Source organism: Babylonia areolata, chromosome 24 (assembly GCF_041734735.1).
Source record: "Babylonia areolata isolate BAREFJ2019XMU chromosome 24, ASM4173473v1, whole genome shotgun sequence".
Classification (NCBI taxonomy): domain Eukaryota; kingdom Metazoa; phylum Mollusca; class Gastropoda; order Neogastropoda; family Buccinidae; genus Babylonia; species Babylonia areolata.
In genome coordinates this window covers 23,045,358-23,059,026 of record NC_134899.1, presented here as the reverse complement: position 1 = coordinate 23,059,026, position 13,669 = coordinate 23,045,358, and the positions used below count along the sequence as shown (strand labels likewise).

The 13,669-nt window shown below is 42.0% G+C and overlaps 1 protein-coding gene across 1 annotated transcript in view; it reads left to right on the top strand.

Annotated features, from left to right (window-relative positions):
- The window catches only part of LOC143298898 (uncharacterized), a 58,618-nt gene that overhangs the window by 35,604 nt on the left and 9,345 nt on the right, over positions 1-13,669 (top strand). The gene's annotated exons all lie outside the window — the stretch shown is intronic.

Below are 13,669 nucleotides of genomic sequence, written 5' to 3'. Positions count from 1 at the left end.
CACAGACCAGCAGGTAACTATCATTGAGCATAAACCAGCAGGTAAATAATGAGAACAGACCAGCAAGTAGGTGTGAGAAAGCACGGACCAGCAGGTAAGTAGCAGTGAGTACAGATAAGCAGGTGAATATCAAGGAACACAAACCAGCAGGTAAATAATGAGCCACATACCAACAAGCATGTGTGGATGAGCACAGACCAGCAAGTAAATGTGAATAAGCCGAGACCGGCAGGTAAATATCATAAATATAAAATATCAAAGACCAGCAGGAAAAGTGTGAGTGAGCACAGACCAGCAGGTAAATGTGTATGTATGTATATTCGGCATCATCAGCATAGTCTTTTTTGTATTTTTTGCATATGCATAAATGGCTTTTCGGCATGAATGCAAGTATCATTATTACATTCATGTGTATGTTTATAATATATTATTCGTATTTGAGTGTGTCCACCTGTCATGCCTGTACTTCAACATCCCGTTGTTATTTTTGCGAATATTTTGATTATGTTTCCTCTTTGCCTTGAGGGCTGTATGTAAAAGAAAAGTTTTGGTATGCTTATTCCACTACCGGCCTCAATATATAAAAAAATCTGTTCGTTCGTTTGTTCGATTGTTCGTTCAGATCAGATTAAGCCACATAAAAAAAAAAGAAAGAAAGATCGATATTAACAATATTGTCTACCGGTCTTGACGCTTTCTCGGAAAAATCTATGGGCTTTGAAAATATGGTGATATTTAAATGTGGTGATATTTGTAGTCCACCCTTCTCCCACACATCCACCTCCCGCGTCCTTGGCATTTTATCACAGACTAAAAAAACGAGAATTGTGGCTTAGCAGTAGAGAATTCATTTTAAATGAACACAACTGTGTCTGCCTTTGCATGAAAGTAACATTCACCCATCGCTTGAAACAATATATCAACATTATACGTCACTGATGTCGTATGATGTGTTTGTCTTTGGAAGCTGCAGCTTTTATCAAACAAATATGCGAACACATGAAGCAAAATGATAACAAATGAACAGCCAAAGGTGTCGCGTTTCTTTTGTTGATCAGTATAAATAAGATATTCTTTTGATAGACTTGTAACATGACTGTATTACATGGGACTTCTTTTTTTTTTTCCTTCTTTTTTTTTTACCCCCGCAACTGTATGTTTCGCGCACGGTGTAAGAATATAACAGTAGATCCGATAACTGCTTTATGATCTTTGTGTAAAATGCGATAAGTGCGTGTGTCGATGTTCTGTGTTTCACAAGTCCATGAAATACACATTTTGCACGTGCGTTCAAAACTGCACCCCTCCCCCTTTACTCCATACCTCCTTCCCACAGCTCACAATGAACAAACATGTTTGTGAAAACCAACACACGCATGCGTGCGCACACACACACACACGTGCACGCACGCACACACACACACACACAGGCGCACACACACAAAAGCATACACACACACACACACACACACACACACACACACACACACACACATACACACACACAGAGAGTGAGAGAGAATGTGCGATCGAAGATCCGTTTAAATTAAGAGGGTAAAGGAATAAGCACAAGTGTTGTTTTTCCATCCAGCCCCCGTGGGCAAAACTGAAAAAAAATATAACAGAAATACATACAAAAAAGCAAATTATGCACGATAGCAAAAAACTTTAAAAAATGTACGCATGCGCATTACATAATTGTATATATTGATAACCACACACACACACACACACACACACACACACATGCATAATTTATATATATATATATATATATATATATATATATATATATATATATATATATATATAAATTATGCATGTGTGTGTGTGTGTGTGTTCATTTATTGCAAAGACATGTATTGTATTTGTATTGTATTTTTTGTCACAACAGATTTCTGTGTGTGAAATTCGGGCTGCTCTCCCCAGGGAGAGCTCGTCGCTTCACTGAGAGCGCCACCTTTTTTCTTCTTTTTTTTCCCCTTTTTTCCTGCATGCTATTTTATTTGTTTTTCCTATCGAAGTGGATTTTTCTACAGAATTTTGCCAGGAACAACCCTTTTGTTGCCGTGGGTTCTTCTACGTGCGCTAAATGCATGCTGCAAACGGGACCTCGGTTTATCGTCTCATCCGAATGACCAGCGTCCAGACCACCACTCAAGGTCAAGTGGAGGGGGGGGGGGGAATATTGGCGACTGAACCGTGATTCGAACCAGTGCGCTCAGATTCTCTCGCTTCCTAGGCGGACGCGTTGCCTCTAGGCCATCACTCCACAAGTATAAATGACACAGTGATGGGTGGAGAGATAAAGCAAGAATGAATGAAAGGGACGGGGGTAGGGGGGAGGGGGTGGGGGGGGGGGGAGAGAAGAAAGACTGGGTGGAGAAATAGAGAGAGGCACATACATACTAGTAATATTCATTGAAATGGTGGATTATATTTCCATAATAACGGAAAGCGTGGGGAGAGAGAGAGAGAGAGAGAGGGAGAGTGTACACAATCGATGTCAACAAACTGTGTATCATATACAACTCTCTGGATGCCATCTAAACACGAACTGACAGAATCCCCCCCCTCCCCCCTCCCCCCTCCCCCCCCCTCCTCCCCCCGATGTGAATATCAATAATGTCGTGTCGACAGGTGGGGTTGAAAGATAAATAAGAAGATTATTTCGGGGGGGGGGGGGGGGGGGGGGGGGGGGGGAGGGGAGTGGGGGGGGGGGGAGTCGGTGGGGGGCGGGGGGGGGGATGGAAAGAGAAAAGAAAATAAGCTGGAAATAATCCTTGGCTGTCATGTGTTGTTTCATTAAAGTGCGTGTGCATTTGGGCATGACAGTTATCAGGTACGTCTTCTGAAGAGCTGGTTCGCATTGTAGTCAATTATTGATGCAGCTAGTGAGCTACAGACCGCTGTTGCTTGCACGGAGTGTAACTGTACATGTGAGTGCGTATATGTATGTACGCATGCATGTACATGCACACACACACACACACGCACATGCGCGCGCGCGCGCGCGCGCACACACACACACACACACACACACACACACACACACATACACACATAGGCTACACACACATACATACATACACACGCACGCACTCACACACACATAAGCGCGCGTGCGCGCGCGCACACACACACACACACACGGACACACACGCACACACGCTCTCAGATGTAATAACGGACGGGAATAACATGAGAGTGAGAGGGGGAAGGCATTTATATATATATATATATATATATATAAATGGGGCAAGGGGGCCTATGCTACTGTCTCCACCAAAAAAGCGACAAAAGTTTTAAAAGATGATACTTCAAAAATGCCAGAATTAAGGGTGGTTGTCTGTGATTGGACCTCTCAGTCACTTTTCTTATTGCAAGATCGACACTGTGCCACCTCTGCTAACTTTTTTTTAATGCACATGTGGGGAAGCGTATATGGATATGTCCGCACGCATTGACACCTCCTTCAAACTGAAACTGAAACAGCTAACTAGGCACTCTCAACAGACATAGACAAACAGGCAGACAGAGAGACAGACACAGAAACAGACAGATAGACAGACATGCAGGCAGACAGACACACAATCATAACTCAAGCTCGGTTTTCCGCTCGTTTGGATCGTCGTAGTTCAGGTTTCATATTATTTAGCAGATATGTGTAACACGCAATGGTAACAGTATCCGGGTTACGTCAACGTCACAAAAGGAACGTTCCCTGTATAGGCTAATATAAGTGTTGGAAACTTTTTGTTTAGCATGTTATGTACATGTATGCTCCTCAGTGCATAAAATGGCGTTGACAACTTGGTGGCGAGTCACATCCCATTTTTGACTGTCCAACCTTTGAAGAAGCAAGAAAAAGATTACTGCCAAATGTTTACCGGAATATACCCCCAATGTTTGGAAATTCCATTGAGAATTCACGAACAGAAACAATCGTTTGCTAATCTGGTTAGAATTTATTATTTTCTTTAAAATTATAAAGAACGCATTGTGAATTACCCCGACAAACAAAATGCATTTCTCTGAATCACCCCTTCTTGTAAATGCGTCCCTGTTGCATTTAGGACATACACCCATTCACAACTAGCATGTATACAAAAAAAACAACCTTTTTTGCATGCTGCTTCATAAATGCACAGGTTTTCTTCCTCCAAAGATATCTTTCATTCGACCAGTTGGTCAGCCATTGTAACTGATTGTCAAAACAAAGCCAAATGCGTTTCATATTCTGTAAAAATTCCCTGAAATATGTAGCACTTCCATGTACTTTTCATGTAGCGTTTTCATGTTTTCCTGAAATAAACTTATCTTGTCTGTGTCTTGTCTGTTTAGGATATTGGCTAATCCGTCTGCCTGTCCGTCTCCATTTGTTACATACTGTATTAGTCTGGTTTGGAAGAATTCTGGAAGAATCCGGGAGTACTGATGAAAAAAATAACCCACCTTTTCTTAGCTGAATTTAAAGGGCGTTTAGTTAAGTCCAACACACAAGAATGGAAAAACAGCATAAATTCAAGTGACATGATTATTCTGTCTACTGCTCATTTAGTTCATCTTTATCTACATAAGCATGTTATAACGTACTGGTATAATTATTCAAGGTGTGTAAACCAGAGAGACAGACAGACACAGAGAGAACTAATTGTTCAAGTATAATTTCCTGTTTTAAGGAAGTCTCTGGGTTTGTAATGTTCTGCCATAACTGTCGTAACTAAGCGGTGCTATCGTCTCACGTTGATGGCAAGGTGTGTGTGTGTGTGAGTGAGTGAGCGATGGTCAAATCGTAAGAATGAGGATGGAGGTGAAGGGTAGTGATGTGGTTCAAAGGTTTGAAAGAGCGCCAATATATATCCCTTTTAACATATTATCATCTGTTAATGTTACTTCGTTTCATCATTTTCTAAATCACGTGTATGCAAATTATTAGCGGTGTACTTCTGTTAACCCTTGACTACTGATCCTTGACGAAATGCTATGAGTATGGCACGAGTCTAATGTGGCAGAATTAACAGTTATTCTGCCAGTACGGTGTCCGCTGTGATTTGGGTATGATTCCCACTCTCGTCCTTTCTCCCGAGTTTGACTGGAAAACTAAACTGAGCGTCCAGTCAGTCGGATAAGACGATAAACCGAGGTCCCGAGTGCAGCACACACGTGCCGCACTGAAAAAGAACCCATCGTAACAAAGGTGTTATCCTCTGGCAAACTTCTGTGTAAGAAATCCACTCTGATAGGTACTATTTGATAGATATCCTAAATCAAATGTAGAAAGAAAGAAAGATAGATAGATAGATAGACAGACTGGCTCGGACAGATTGATATCCTCGATCAAGTGTCGTGTTGGCCTCAGTTTTCAAAACAGTCACCTAGATATAAAAAAATTATTAAAAAAAGAAAAAAAAAGAAAAGATAATAATAAATATAAAATAAAATAATTAAGTCCATCAAGAAGTGGTGACTGAACCGGAAATGGTTCTAAAATGTAACTCGTTCCTTCGCATACCGAGAGTACCCGCCTTTTGTGAATTGAATAGATGCATCAATTACAACGTGCGTCAGTTTTGTTTCGGGCACGACCCGACGTGCTTGTAGGGTATCCGGGGATCAAAATGGGGGAAAGGGAGAGAGGACACGGTTGGCTGGGGTTCAAATCAAATCGACAACAACAAAAAGAATAATAATAATAATAAAAAAATAAATGAATGAATAAATGAATAGAATAAAATAAAATAGATGTGGTAAGTATTTCTAATTGCGAACGATCCGGTCAAAGCGACAAGCTCAACGTGTGTACTGTAAAGATATCATGTCGTAAGATAATCAAACGTAATTCTTTTGTTTTTGAAGGCTTTTTCCGACTGGTTGCACCAGGAAAAGGTCGTCGCCTCCTTCTTTTCAACGCTTAGTCGACGTTTGAAATAGCAAGGGTGCCTGAGGATAAATGCGAACGAGCAGGTCTATTTGCGAACGATGGATTTGGGTACATGTAGACAATTAAAACAGGAGCAGGTCTTAACTCATTAGACATGACATATTATTGGAACATCGTACCAGACTGTTGTATTGTTGGTTTTGATCACACTTGCACACAGACAGACATTTAAACACACACACCCCACACCGCACACAAACACACCCTTTTGAGAGTGCTCAATAACTGTGCAGCATTGTTCGCAAATAGACTCACGTCAAAATATCCTATGGTCTAATTGCAAACGACACTATTTTGCAGATTCCTGTCAAAACTGAGGTTCTGATCAGTCACCAATATGTTTTCTTAAATCATCCCAGGACTGGTAATGCGCATTCAACGTATCCGATCAAATCAACTAATTTAAAGTGTGTCACAGTTCAAGTCCTTCAAATTGCTTCCCTTGATTATAGGATTTTGATAGCACGTTTGTGAACTTGTCCGGCAGTGGTGCGCGGAGAGAAGAAAGAGCGAGGAAATAGCCTTTCACAAACCGTTCACAATTACAAGGTATTAGAAAAACATGGGTGCAACTGCCAGAAAACCAAAGAAACTGAAAGGCAGGGGTCCAGGGGTCATCCAGGCCCCAGGCAGGGTACAGGGGCAGTGCCCTGTTGGGGGACCCAGGGGTGCAACGCCCCCCCCCCCCCCCCCCCCTCCCGAAGCAGAACAAAATACGGGATTTAAAAGGCATTTTGGAAGGCTTTGGGGCAATCAAAAACAGAATTTTTCATCTTAAAGTCAATGAATGACTTATTTGGTTATATGTTATGTTTATAGACAGACATAAAGTGATACAAACATGAACACGCACTATGTAAAGACCTTAAATGGTGGAAAATAACTCATCTTAACCATGAATGAAGATCAAATATACAAATATTGGAAAATATCTCACCTTAGCAAATAATGAAGATCAAATAGCTGCTTGTGGGGAACTGTTTCATGTAAAATGCAATAATGGGTTAGGTCCGAATTAAAGTCCTTTTAGTTCAAGTTCACCCTGGCAACAGTCATCCACATTTCCAGACCTGTTTACCTTATATTTATATTTGGTGTATTCTCTTCCTCAAAATGGTATACCAAGGAATTAAGTCCAAGGCTGTGATTCAACTTCTTCATACACGCATGTATTATTTATCTGTTGCAGATTTCACATTAATAGTATCACTATTACTAGTATTAGTATTACTGATTTCAGTTTAGCCCAGCTGACCGTCCAGGACCAACTCAAGAGTATGGTCTTTTTTCTTAACCTCCACTGTAAACAGCAACATGCAGAGTTGTAAAGAAAAGCCAACATTTGCACTGTGAAACAGTGTCAGGCATCGACAGATCCAATACGATTCTACTTGCTGGGGTCAAATATTACTGTTTTTCACTTGCCCGGTAGGCAAGTACTAACATGGCTTCCAGAAACATTAACTCTCTCCATACGAACGGCGAAAGAAACGACGTTAACAGCGTTTCACCCCAGTTACCATCATCAAAATATTGCAAGCGGAAGGCTCTTATACTGAAGAGGTGAATGTTGACAAAGAATACCACAATTCTGACGACGGAAGCTAAAGGTTGGGTCATTCAGACACCCACTGGACATCCGAGTGGTCTGTGTAGAGGAGAAGAGAGGACTGGCCGTACTGAGTGAGTTAATACACCAAACCCGAACACGCGCGCACACACACACACACACACACACACACACACGTACACTGATTCATATAGGCCTAAAATCTTTGAGCTATCATGGCCTTCAATTTTGAAGTGAAGGGAGATGAGGGGGTAAATTGGGGAGTGGGGGGGAGAATAAGCTATCTGAAAGTATCCAGATCGTGTCTTCATAAACTGTGTCACACACAAACAGAAAGTTAGAGACAGACACACAGAGAGTGTGTATGTATATGTGTGTGCATGCTGTGTGTATTATGTGTATGTGTGAATGTGTTTCAAATGTTCACATTGTATGTGTGTATATATATATAATTTATGTAGATGTAGCCGAGTGCTCAGCCGGCTACAAGGGCCACTTCACGCACAGGCGGTTGCAGACGAGTTTTTCGCGACTGACCTGCCGCACCACTAGCTCGCGCACTGGTACCCATGTGGCGCCATTAGATATTTGAAAGGAAGCCCCTTCTAAGCAAATGCTCCTAACAATTCATTGAACCAAATCTATGTATCATTCACTGCCAGATTATGTCTGTTGTGCTTACACACACATACTTAAATCAGTTAGAAGCATACTTGATTTTAGTTTAATCGTTCGTCAGTGTAAAGATTTCAGCTGACGCTAAGTTTACGTCATTTTCTTCCTTCGTCACATCTACAATCTTCAATTCTATCTGCGATCCCTTGTTGGAAACTAAAATCACACTATTATAGTGTCTGGATGAGAATAGATCAGGAACTTAAGAGATACACAGCTGACTTTCACTGCCAACACTTATAACGACGACAATCACTTCACAACTTGCGTTGCTTGGCGGCTTGGCCGAAGTTGAAAAGTGTATTTCTGACACACAATATCCTTTACTTTTTAATCCTGTAAATTCAGCGATTCTTTTGTTGTGACCCCACTTGGTACATGGTTCATGACAAACACACACACACACACACACATATATATATATATGTGTGTGTGTGTGTCTGTGTGTGTGTGTGTGTGAAAATATAAACAACAGTAGACTTTTCATATCTTAAAACGTGTATTCTTAAAAGCAGCAAATTTTCGCTATCAAACAGCTTCTTCAGACAAGGGTTCAGAAGTGAAAGCTTTACAGGCTGATTAAATAGAAACCAGTGAGTAAAAAGTCAGGTAAAAGTGGGCAGGTAAAAACATGCTGCATGCAAAACAATTATAGAATTCAACTCACACTCCACACACTGCCACCTCCGCCCAGTAACCACACATATATATGTATATTATGTATGCAACAAACCCACATACACATACGCACACGTACACACCGCACACACACATGCATATACCAATGCAAAGGAGAAAGGGGGGTGGGTGGAGACTGGGGCGGATGGGGAAATATATTAAAGTGAAGGGGGTGCGGGGGAAGAAGGGGCACAGGGGGGAGGGAGGGGGAGAGGAAGGGGGGGGGAGTGGCGAAGTGGAGTGGGGGAAGAGATGAGTTTCCCACGGTGTCGCGTCTCGCTATGCTGATAAGTCAGGGGTCACAGTCATAACCGATCTTGAACAAGATGATGAACTAGTTTTAGAACAGCTCAACAATACCCACCACTACGACACCCTCCCAGCAGATCCCACTCCCAATATCATCAAAACAGCAGAAGTCTGGAGTGAAAAATGGTCTGCAAAGGGACATATTGACGAGAATGTAGTTAAATACATTAACAACATTGAAAAGTCCCACCCTGGGGTCTGCAAACCACTCATCAAAACTCATAAAGATAGACCATTCCCCATTAGACTCTTACTTTCAGGATGTGGAACACCTATACAACCCATTTCTAAATTCGTACAGGTTAATATTTCACATTAAACACATTTACCCTTCCAAATTCTGGACACAAAAGAATTCTTACAAAAAATTAATCTGATTAATGAGATCCTTTCTCCTTTACCAGAAAATTCAGTTCTTACTACCTGTGATGTTGTTGCTCTTTTTCCTAATGTAAGTAATAACATGGGTTTGCCAGCAGTGACAAAACTACTTAGACAGTTTCCTAGCCCACGCAGTACTAGTATAGATTGTATCTCTGAAGCACTAGCTATTGCCCTTGACAACAATGCCTGCCAATATTCTGACGGAAACAAAACAACTTATGCACGACCGAATAGAGGTACCGCTATGGGGCCCAACCATGCATGCGATAATGTCGATATTTTTATGTCAGAGCTAGACAATAAGCTTGTGTCTGAATACCCAGTCCCCCTAATAACATCATTGTTGCCAGATTATATGAGGGACAAATGCAAATTTCTGGACTGGTCTAGATTCAGAGATGATGGATTTACAATTCTTTTAGATGACCAGCACGTAGACCCCTTTAGTAATTGTTTGCAGTCCCTCCATCCCCCTCATATAAAATGGACTGTGACCCATGGCCATACAGCTACATACCTAGATGTGTCACTCCAACTTAAAGACAGAAAAATTACCACTGATGTTTTCAGCAAACACAACCATTCCTACCTCCCACCTGATAGCTGCCGTTCACCAGCAGTCTTTAAAGGATTTGTTCAAGGTATAGGTGCAAGACTGCGCATGATCTGTAGTGATGACCGGTGACTTGGAAAACAGAACTGAAGAATACTCCCAGTATCTCACCTTGTCTGGATGGCCATACAGGATAGCTAAGGCTAGATTATCAGAAGGAACAAATAAAAACAGAAACAACCTACTGGAAAAACCGAGAAGAAATGACAAAAAAATTGCGTGGGTAACCAAGTATGACCCCAGAGTTCCATCTAAAGCTTCCATCATAAAAAAAAAAAGCATTCACACACCTCCTACATTCAAACGAAGAAAATAGACGAATTTTCCCTAAAAGATCCATCATCTCGGCCGAGCGTAAGAGGCCTAATTTAGGCCAGATATACAAACCCACAGTACCCAAACGGCATATTCCTTATGGACCAGCCAACAGAAAATGTGATACTTGTCGCCACTCAGCTGAAACCCAAGTTTTAGTTTCTCCCTGGGACGGTAGGAAACAGAACGTCAGACAACATATTACATGTGATACCCCGAATGTAGTGTATGTGGTGATTTGTATAGCTCACAATAAGTGGTATGTGGGTTCTACAAAGAACATTAAAGCGCGCTGGAGAAACCACAAATCGGATGTGAAACTGAAGAAAGCGAGAAAGTGTGGTGTTGCTGCCCATGTGTTTGACTGTGATCACCCTGAGGATCCAGAACTAATCCCAGTTGAGAGTGTGAACAGGGATGAGAGACTTCTCCATCGTGAAAACTACTGGATGTGCAATCTTGGAACTATTTTCAATGGACTTAATTCAAGAAAAGATCTGCAAACTACAAACCCTCCCATCTTACCCACTCCCCCACCTTTCCTCTCCCCCTCCCTCCCCCCTCTGCCTCCTCTTCCCCCTCTTCCCTTCACTTTAATATATTTCCCCATCCACCCCAGTCTCCCTCCCACCACCACCCACCCCCTTTTCTCCTTTGCACCCCCCTCTCCCCCCCACCCTCCCGCCCTCCGCCTTCCCCCATTTCAACTCCATAAAATTAGTAACTTTTTGGATATTATTACTATTGGTGTGTAGGTATACACTGGTATATGCATGTGTGTGTGCGGTGTGTACGTTTGCGTATGTGTATGTGTGTATGTTGCATACATAATACACACACGTATATATATATGTGTGTGTGTGTGTATGTATATGTGTGTGTGTGCGTGTGTGTGTGCATGCATGTGGGTGTGTATAGTTGTGTGTATGTATACCTGTTTATATGTATCTTTACAAGCATTTGTGATGTATGTTGGTATGGTGGTTTTGTTCTGAGGCGCTTTGACTGACTTGTTCTGGGTCTGGCCCACTTCCCCACAGGCCACCCCACTTCCCCTTCACTCCAACTCCCCCCAACCCCCTTAAATGTAATGGGAGCGATGATGGTATCCTGGAAGGGGGTGGCAGTGTGTGGAGTGTGAGTTGAATTCTATAATTGTTTTGCATGCAGCATGTTTTTACCTGCCCACTTTTACCTGACCTTTTACTCACTGGTTGCTATTTAACCAGCCTGTAAAGCTTTCGCTTCTGTACCCTTGCCTGAAGAAGCTGTTTGACAGCGAAAATTTGCTGCTTTTAAGAATACAAGTTTTAAGACATGAAAAGTCTACTCTTGTTTATATTTTCATATTTTACTGGTCTTGGTATTTACCTCTGTGCTTTCTACAAGGAGCAGTGCCCAGGACACGGAGAGAGTGTAAAGTATATATATATAGAGAGAGAGAGAGAGAGAGAGAGAGATGCGCGCGCGCGCGCGTGTGTGTGTGTGTGTGCGTGTGAATGAAAGATGGTGGAGGGTCACAGTTCGGAGAGGGAAGATGGTGCAGACAGCTGTTACATCATCTACACGAATGTTGCTTGGATACGGGGCTTGAGTGCAGAGTTTAACAACCTACTGGCATTATGCCAAACAGGCCACTATTTCCACAATGTCCCTTCATCAAAACTGGACTTTGACCCCCCTACTCTGCCCCCATCTTTTCTGCCATTCCCGTTTTGTACATGTGAAGGGGTGGGGGGGTTGAGATAATGTGGGAGGTGGTATCTGGCGGAGGGAAGCAAGAGGAGTGAGTGAGAGGTGTAGTCTAGTGAGGGGATGAGAAGGAAAGGAGGAAAATCTAGGAGGTCATGTTTGTACGTGTTGACTTGATTTCAGTTATGAATAATTATGATTCTGCAGAATGGCATTGGCCATTTTCATCAGCACACAGGACCTAGAACACTGAGATGAGAGGGAGTGAGAATTGAGAGACACAGAGAGAGATGGGGAGAGAGAGAGACAAAGACAAAGACAAAATCTTTATTAACGAGGGTAATAGATAAGCAAGTAACATGCTTTTTTACATCCAGCCCTCGCCCTAAAGAGGGAATAAAGCTAATAAAGCGAAAATGAGCACAAAATCAAAACACAGTCAAAATATACCATTATTTCACCATTCAAAACCATTCCTCAAAAGGAAGAGAACAGAAGAAAAGAAGAAAAAAAATCATGAAATACACACACACACACACACACACACACAAACGCACACAAATGCACCCACTCATGAGAGAGTGAGAGGGAACCCACAAATTGTCGAAAGCAATGTTGAATTTCAGGTGACGTCAATTTTTGTGGATAGGTACATTTTTAGATTTAGCTTAAAGGTGTTGTGTAATATTTCTTAAACGTGATGGTAAATTATTCCAATACGTTCCCCCGCTGTATGTTAGGCTGGACTTAAAAAGATCAAGATTTGGACGAGGTATATGCAACTTATGTACATGTCTTATGTTATTTACTGGGAAGTTATTTATAATTGAAGGAGGTGCGTAGCCGCTTACTATTTTGTGCATAAAAACAGCCTTATTATATTCTAGTTTTAGCTCCAGTGGGAGGATATCAAGTGACATATAATCATTAGGAGTTAATGAACATGACTTTAATAAAACTAATTTCAAAGCACGTTTGTATCATCTAACAAGAGGTTTTAGAGAGAGAGAGATTGCAGTCAAAGCATAGGAGGGGGGGAGGGTGGTGAGGGAACGGGGGGTGGGGGAGTGGGATGGGGGGAACGGACGTTCCATTTGTGACACAAGTGCAACCGCTAAGAACTCTTTGAAGTGGAGCAGTGTACGAATCGTTGGCACACGCTGTTCGTAATACCTACCCTAAATAAATAAAGAAGAAGCGATCAGATGGGGAAGGGAGGCAACTCTTCACGTTCGTGGCGATCTTCGACCGGAAGGATCGGATGATTAACAGCTGTTCACTTTCATCTGATAATTATGGCCCTGTGAATCCGTCTACCCCACAGACCGTAGTCTACCCTCCGCCCCACACCCCCACCCCAGCGTTCAACCCATTTCTCCCATACAGACTTCACGAAACGTCAAGGACTGCTTCGTAAAAGCAGGAATGCTTTCAGAATTTTATTTGTTGTTTTGTTGTTGTTTTCAGTCGAGAATTGGTTTGAATTGTA